Below are 6,924 nucleotides of genomic sequence, written 5' to 3' on the forward strand. Positions count from 1 at the left end.
ATTTGCTCAATTGTGCCTTTAAATCTAAAAACCTTTCAATATTATAAATAGGATCAATATCACATTTCCTCATTTCTTCATTCAATTTTGCTCTTAAATAATTTTCTTCTCTTGTCATCCTACTCCTTTTCTTCCTTGCATATCTAATACTAAAATCTTTTATTTTTTTCTTAACATTTTCCCACCACTGGCACTTATCATTCCCTTTTTGCTTATCCTCCATTTCATGTTCTATCAAAGATTTAAGTTGTATTCCATATTCCTCATCACCTAGATACCTTGCATTCATACACCACACTCCCCCCCCTTTCCCCTCCCTATCTAACCCCACCGAAAATGTTAACCCAGCATGATCACTAAAAGTTGTAAAAATATACTTAATATCCTTCATAAAATTCCTTAACCCTTCATTTACTAAAACCAGATCTATCCGTGTCTGTTTCAACTCCCCTAAAACCACCTGCCTTCTAGAAAATTCTCTCTTGTACGGATTCTCATCCCTCCATATATCAATCATTCCTTTTTCTATCATCATCTTCTTTAAAACCCCCCTAGATACATCACTTCTAAAAATAGCTCCTCTTGTCATATCCAGTCTATCCATTTTAACATTAAAATCCTCAACTACAATACAGTTTCCCTCACACCATTTTCCTATTTCTAAAAATAAATCTTTGCGCTCTATTTCAGTATTAGGCGCATAAATATTTATAATTCTAAAAACCCTACTCATATATTCAAAATCTACAATTAAAATCCTCCCATTATTATCATTATATATCTGTTTCACATTATCCACTACATCCTTCCTCAATAAAATAGCAACCCCACTTGAATTCCCCCTGCCATTGTTAACAAAAATAAAATCTCTCCATATTTTTTTTACTTCTAAAATACATACATTGTCCCAATGTGTTTCTTGCAGGCATAAAATATCCGAATTCTTCATTTTAACTATTCTTTGAAATTTTTCCATTGTTCTTAAACCATTCGCATTGATTGACATACAATTAACCATTCCAATAAATAATAATAAGAAAATATATTTTCTCATTTTCCTCTACCTTTTGTCATGTTTTCTTCCTTTTTCGTCCTTTTTCACCTCCAACGCCACTTTCCTCTTCCTTTAGCTTACCCTTGCTCTATCAATCTTTTCCATGTCTTCTGAATCTGAAATTGCCTCTAAATCCATCTCTTCCAACCAACTCGAATTCTTCTTTCCTGTGCCTGTTGTGCTGCTTGTATCCATTTGCGTCTCCTGTATAGTTGTCAGCATCCCACTCCCCTCCACTTCACCTCCTTCCGAAGCACCCACATAGCCCGAGGCCCCCCCCAAAAACTGTGAGTCCCCAGTGCCTCCACCCATCCCACTCCCGTCCTCCTCCTGAAAACTCCCTCTTCTTATCTCTGAATCCATACTGCCTCCTATTTCCTCCGTCTTCTGTTCCATCTTTTCCCCTCTTCTTTTCTCCGTCTCTCCTCCCTCCACCACGTCTTCTCCTCCATCGTCTTCTTCTACTCGGGGTGATACATCAGCCTCCACAAAAAGATCCTGGCTCCCCTCCTCATTCACAACCTCTCCACATTTGCACTCGTCAGCTCTCATGTGACATCCTTCGCAAAATGCCCTTTCCTTTCCACCTACACATTCTCTTGCATAATGCCCTTGCTTCCCGCACTTATAACATTTAAATTCAGGGCAGTCCTTCACAATATGCCCAGGCTGAATACAAAGCCTACAAACTCTGACCTGCTTATCATGCATGACTCTAAAGTACTCTCCACCTTCAAGCGTATCAAACTTTGTAGAGTACGGCAGTGATTTCACAGTATCAGTGAATTTGACTTTGCAGTATCTCGTGCCATCTGCTATATCCGTGCCTGGCCAAACTCTCCTCCTGATTTCAGAGACTGCTGATACACCCCAGCTACATAGCTTGCCCAATATAGCACTGTCTTCCATGTATACAGGCAGATTCATGAACGACACCACCACTTCCTTCACATTAATATCTCTCGCCAGTATCTTGGTGTCCTTTATTCGTATTCCATCCATTAGCCGTTCTTTTCCTTTTTCATTCCTCATCGTAACTTCATACTTCTTTTCTCCTTTCATTCGGCATCCCACCACCTCTCCACACACCTCCTTAATTGCTCTTAGTAGTTCCATTGTCGTCACTTTGTCTTCTCCTTCCAACTCAATTGCCACCGTGTATTCTTTTCCATATTTCATTCCTTCTTTATCTTCATTTTTCTTCCGTTGCGCATTTTCGTTGTCCTTTTCCATTCCGTTTGTCGTTGCCATGTTGTCCGTCATAATATATCAAAAAATGGGTCCAAAAAAGGCTCTCCCCCAAGCAGAAAACCTGCAAGGGGGAAGACTAACCAAACTTTAAACTATTCAACTGAAGAAAATAATAAATTATATTGCAAAAACCAATTAATTAGCAAAAATAGCTCTCGAGCAAACACTCTCCAGCAAACACTCACTCACAGCTCAGACACTCGCACCTGTCGTCACTTCTCCAATCAGGATGGGCGTATTCAGGCTGGTATGGCCGTAAGCGAAGGTACATCTCTTGGTACACCATATAAAGTCAAAGTGAGTCTGATAAACAGACATTGCATTCTCACCAATTAGATAAGCAGCTTGAACTTTGGCTCACTCAAAAGTGGAAGAAATTACATATACTGTAGCCATCACTTTTTAGCACAGATAGTTGGATGAAATACAAACAAACCTTGCTAACATTTCAAAGCGAGGGCACATATTTCAGCCTTGTGGGAAAAAACGGACAAATACAATGACTTCTGACAAATACATCATCAGCAACAGTTTCCCATGCAGCTATCCTACTAGCCACAATAAATACACAAAAGCTCTGGATGTTGAAAACCTATTGCATTGTTCTGTGCTAAGGAGGAACGCATGTATGGACAATTTCATATTGGAAGCGCATGACACATCATGACCGGGGGGGGTTAGAGTGGCTTCTCAACTATCTCTTGATTGAAGTACCAGCGTGGCATAAATACAATGCTGCATTTCGCAACATAATGTTTAGACAAAATGCCAACAATGTTTTGCTACAAACAAATGTTTCCACCTTTCGATTGGTCCACAAAGTCTCTTTCACAACTGACTTCAAAGATCTCCATAAGCACAGTCGGTTGACTCAAGTCATCCTTAAGCCTGCCGCCAAGCAACGGTTTATCATTAACAAAGATATCAGGGTAAAGCGCAAACGACCACTACCATAAATTTTGCAAACGACCACTACCATAAATTTTGCATTCAAGATTCCCATATTTGGAAAATTCAAAAGGGGTCAGCCCAGCCAGAGTGGAATGGCTGAGCCCCACACTGGGTCAACTTCCTTCTTGATCACAGTATCTCTTCTGCTTAGTGGAGGGCAAGTCTCTCCAGTGCCAACATTTTCCGCTAACGGGAACCACTTTTTGTTGTGATAATATCATATCACATCGACCTGCGTTAAATGCCGTTTAGGAATGCACTTGCACACAGAGTGGTGAAAAAGTAGTTTATTTTGTTTACTAGATTATATCAGTGAACCACTAGATTCCCATCATGCAACACTGTCGAAAAAATCACCAATTACTTTTTAATATCTTAACCTATCTGATATCACAAATGTTTGCGATATGACGAAATACAATCACATTCAGACACACACACACACACACAGACAAATGCATGAAACCAATTGATTTATTATCGATAACATCTCAGATTCTCTTGTGCTTTTGATTTACTCCATAAAAGAAGGGTTGTAATTCCAACATGGAAAACACAGGGCCATCAGACACCAGTCCAGTTCCACTCCTCACCAGCATTATTTCCTTTGATCATTTGAACAGGGCGAGGGAGCACAGAGCACACACAAGCTGCATTCAGTAACAATATTCTTATTTGTCTTATAAATAAAAGGCAGTTGCTCCCTGACAACACAAGGAACTTTGATCGTATTAAAAGGGCAGGGGAGACTAGCCCATAGAAGCTGCATTTAGTCAATTCAGCATCAAATGCTTACTACAAGGCAGTGTTGCTGATGAAATAATGCCACACCCCCTAGTGGACAAAAGGCTTACAGCACCTGGTATTCCCAGGCGGTCTCCCATCCAAGTACTAACCAGGCCCGACCCTGCTTAGCTTCCGAGATCAGACGAGATCGGGCATATTCAGGCTGGTATGGCCGTAAGCGAAGGTACATCTCTTGGTACACCATATAAAGTCAAAGTGAGTCTGATAAACAGACATTGCATTCTCACCAATTAGATAAGCAGCTTGAACTTTGGCTCACTCAAAAAGTGGAAGAAATTACATATACTGTAGCCATCACTTTTTAGCACAGATAGTTGGATGAAATACAAACAAACCTTGCTAACATTTCAAAGCGAGGGCACATATTTCAGCCTTGTGGGAAAAAACGGACAAATACAATGACTTCTGACAAATACATCATCAGCAACAGTTTCCCATGCAGCTATCCTACTAGCCACAATAAATACACAAAAGCTCTGGATGTTGAAAACCTATTGCATTGTTCTGTGCTAAGGAGGAACGCATGTATGGACAATTTCATATTGGAAGCGCATGGGGCGCGTATGACACATCATGACCGGGGGGGGTTAGAGTGGCTTCTCAACTATCTCTTGATTGAAGTACCAGCGTGGCATAAATACAATGCTGCATTTCGCAACATAATGTTTAGACAAAATGCCAACAATGTTTTGCTACAAACAAATGTTTCCACCTTTCGATTGGTCCACAAAGTCTCTTTCACAACTGACTTCAAAGATCTCCATAAGCACAGTCGGTTGACTCAAGTCATCCTTAAGCCTGCCGCCAAGCAACGGTTTATCATTAACAAAGATATCAGGGTAAAGCGCAAACGACCACTACCATAAATTTTGCATTCGAGACTTCCCACATTTGGAAAATTCAAAAGGGGTCAGCCCAGCCAGAGTGGAATGGCTGAGCCCCACACTGGGTCAACCACCTTCTTGATCACAGTATCTCTTCTGCTTAGTGGAGGGCAAGTCTCTCCAGTGCCAACATTTTCCGCTAACGGGAACCACTTTTTGTTGTGATAATATCATATCACATCGACCTGCGTTAAATGCCGTTTAGGAATGCACTTGCACACAGAGTGGTGAAAAAGTAGTTTATTTTGTTTACTAGATTATATCAGTGAACCACTAGATTCCCATCATGCAACACTGTCGAAAAAATCACCAATTACTTTTTAATATCTTAACCTATCTGATATCACAAATGTTTGCGATATGACGAAATACAATCACATTCAGACACACACACACACACACAGACAAATGCATGAAACCAATTGATTTATTATCGATAACATCTCAGATTCTCTTGTGCTTTTGATTTACTCCATAAAAGAAGGGTTGTAATTCCAACATGGAAAACACAGGGCCATCAGACACCAGTCCAGTTCCACTCCTCACCAGCATTATTTCCTTTGATCATTTGAACAGGGCGAGGGAGCACAGAGCACACACAAGCTGCATTCAGTAACAATATTCTTATTTGTCTTATAAATAAAAGGCAGTTGCTCCCTGACAACACAAGGAACTTTGATCGTATTAAAAGGGCAGGGGAGACTAGCCCATAGAAGCTGCATTTAGTCAATTCAGCATCAAATGCTTACTACAAGGCAGTGTTGCTGATGAAATAATGCCACACCCCCTAGTGGACAAAAGGCTTACAGCACCTGGTATTCCCAGGCGGTCTCCCATCCAAGTACTAACCAGGCCCGACCCTGCTTAGCTTCCGAGATCAGACGAGATCGGGCATATTCAGGCTGGTATGGCCGTAAGCGAAGGTACATCTCTTGGTACACCATATAAAGTCAAAGTGAGTCTGATAAACAGACATTGCATTCTCACCAATTAGATAAGCAGCTTGAACTTTGGCTCACTCAAAAAGTGGAAGAAATTACATATACTGTAGCCATCACTTTTTAGCACAGATAGTTGGATGAAATACAAACAAACCTTGCTAACATTTCAAAGCGAGGGCACATATTTCAGCCTTGTGGGAAAAAACGGACAAATACAATGACTTCTGACAAATACATCATCAGCAACAGTTTCCCATGCAGCTATCCTACTAGCCACAATAAATACACAAAAGCTCTGGATGTTGAAAACCTATTGCATTGTTCTGTGCTAAGGAGGAACGCATGTATGGACAATTTCATATTGGAAGCGCATGGGCGCGTATGACACATCATGACCGGGGGGGGTTAGAGTGGCTTCTCAACTATCTCTTGATTGAAGTACCAGCGTGGCATAAATACAATGCTGCATTTCGCAACATAATGTTTAGACAAAATGCCAACAATGTTTTGCTACAAACAAATGTTTCCACCTTTCGATTGGTCCACAAAGTCTCTTTCACAACTGACTTCAAAGATCTCCATAAGCACAGTCGGTTGACTCAAGTCATCCTTAAGCCTGCCGCCAAGCAACGGTTTATCATTAACAAAGATATCAGGGTAAAGCGCAAACGACCACTACCATAAATTTTGCATTCGAGATTCCCACATTTGGAAAATTCAAAAGGGTCAGCCCAGCCAGAGTGGAATGGCTGAGCCCCACACTGGGTCAACCACCTTCTTGATCACAGTATCTCTTCTGCTTAGTGGAGGGCAAGTCTCTCCAGTGCCAACATTTTCCGCTAACGGGAACCACTTTTTGTTGTGATAATATCATATCACATCGACCTGCGTTAAATGCCGTTTAGGAATGCACTTGCACACAGAGTGGTGAAAAGTAGTTTATTTTGTTTACTAGATTATATCAGTGAACCACTAGATTCCCATCATGCAACACTGTCGAAAAAATCACCAATTACTTTTTAATATCTTAACCTAT

At 40.7% G+C, this 6,924-nt stretch overlaps 2 non-coding genes and 3 pseudogenes across 2 annotated transcripts; all 5 read right to left on the reverse strand.

Moving 5' to 3' along the window:
• Nucleotides 1–3,260: 3,260 nt before the first annotated feature.
• LOC120036988 lies at nt 3,261–3,410 on the reverse strand (annotated as a pseudogene).
• A 693-nt stretch (nt 3,411–4,103) lies between these two features.
• Nucleotides 4,104–4,222, reverse strand: LOC120036984. Its single transcript, XR_005474716.1, has one exon. It is a non-coding gene; the product is annotated as a 5S ribosomal RNA (ribosomal RNA).
• Nucleotides 4,223–4,903: 681 nt separating this feature from the next.
• Nucleotides 4,904–5,054, reverse strand: LOC120036986 (annotated as a pseudogene).
• A 693-nt stretch (nt 5,055–5,747) lies between these two features.
• LOC120036989 lies at nt 5,748–5,866 on the reverse strand. The gene has a single exon (XR_005474717.1). It is a non-coding gene; the product is annotated as a 5S ribosomal RNA (ribosomal RNA).
• Nucleotides 5,867–6,546: 680 nt separating this feature from the next.
• On the reverse strand, nt 6,547–6,695 carry LOC120036983 (annotated as a pseudogene).
• Between the last annotated feature and the right edge of the window lie 229 nt (nt 6,696–6,924).

The sequence above is a fragment of the Salvelinus namaycush genome, unplaced genomic scaffold (genome assembly GCF_016432855.1).
Source record: "Salvelinus namaycush isolate Seneca unplaced genomic scaffold, SaNama_1.0 Scaffold1538, whole genome shotgun sequence".
NCBI classification, from domain to species: domain Eukaryota; kingdom Metazoa; phylum Chordata; class Actinopteri; order Salmoniformes; family Salmonidae; genus Salvelinus; species Salvelinus namaycush.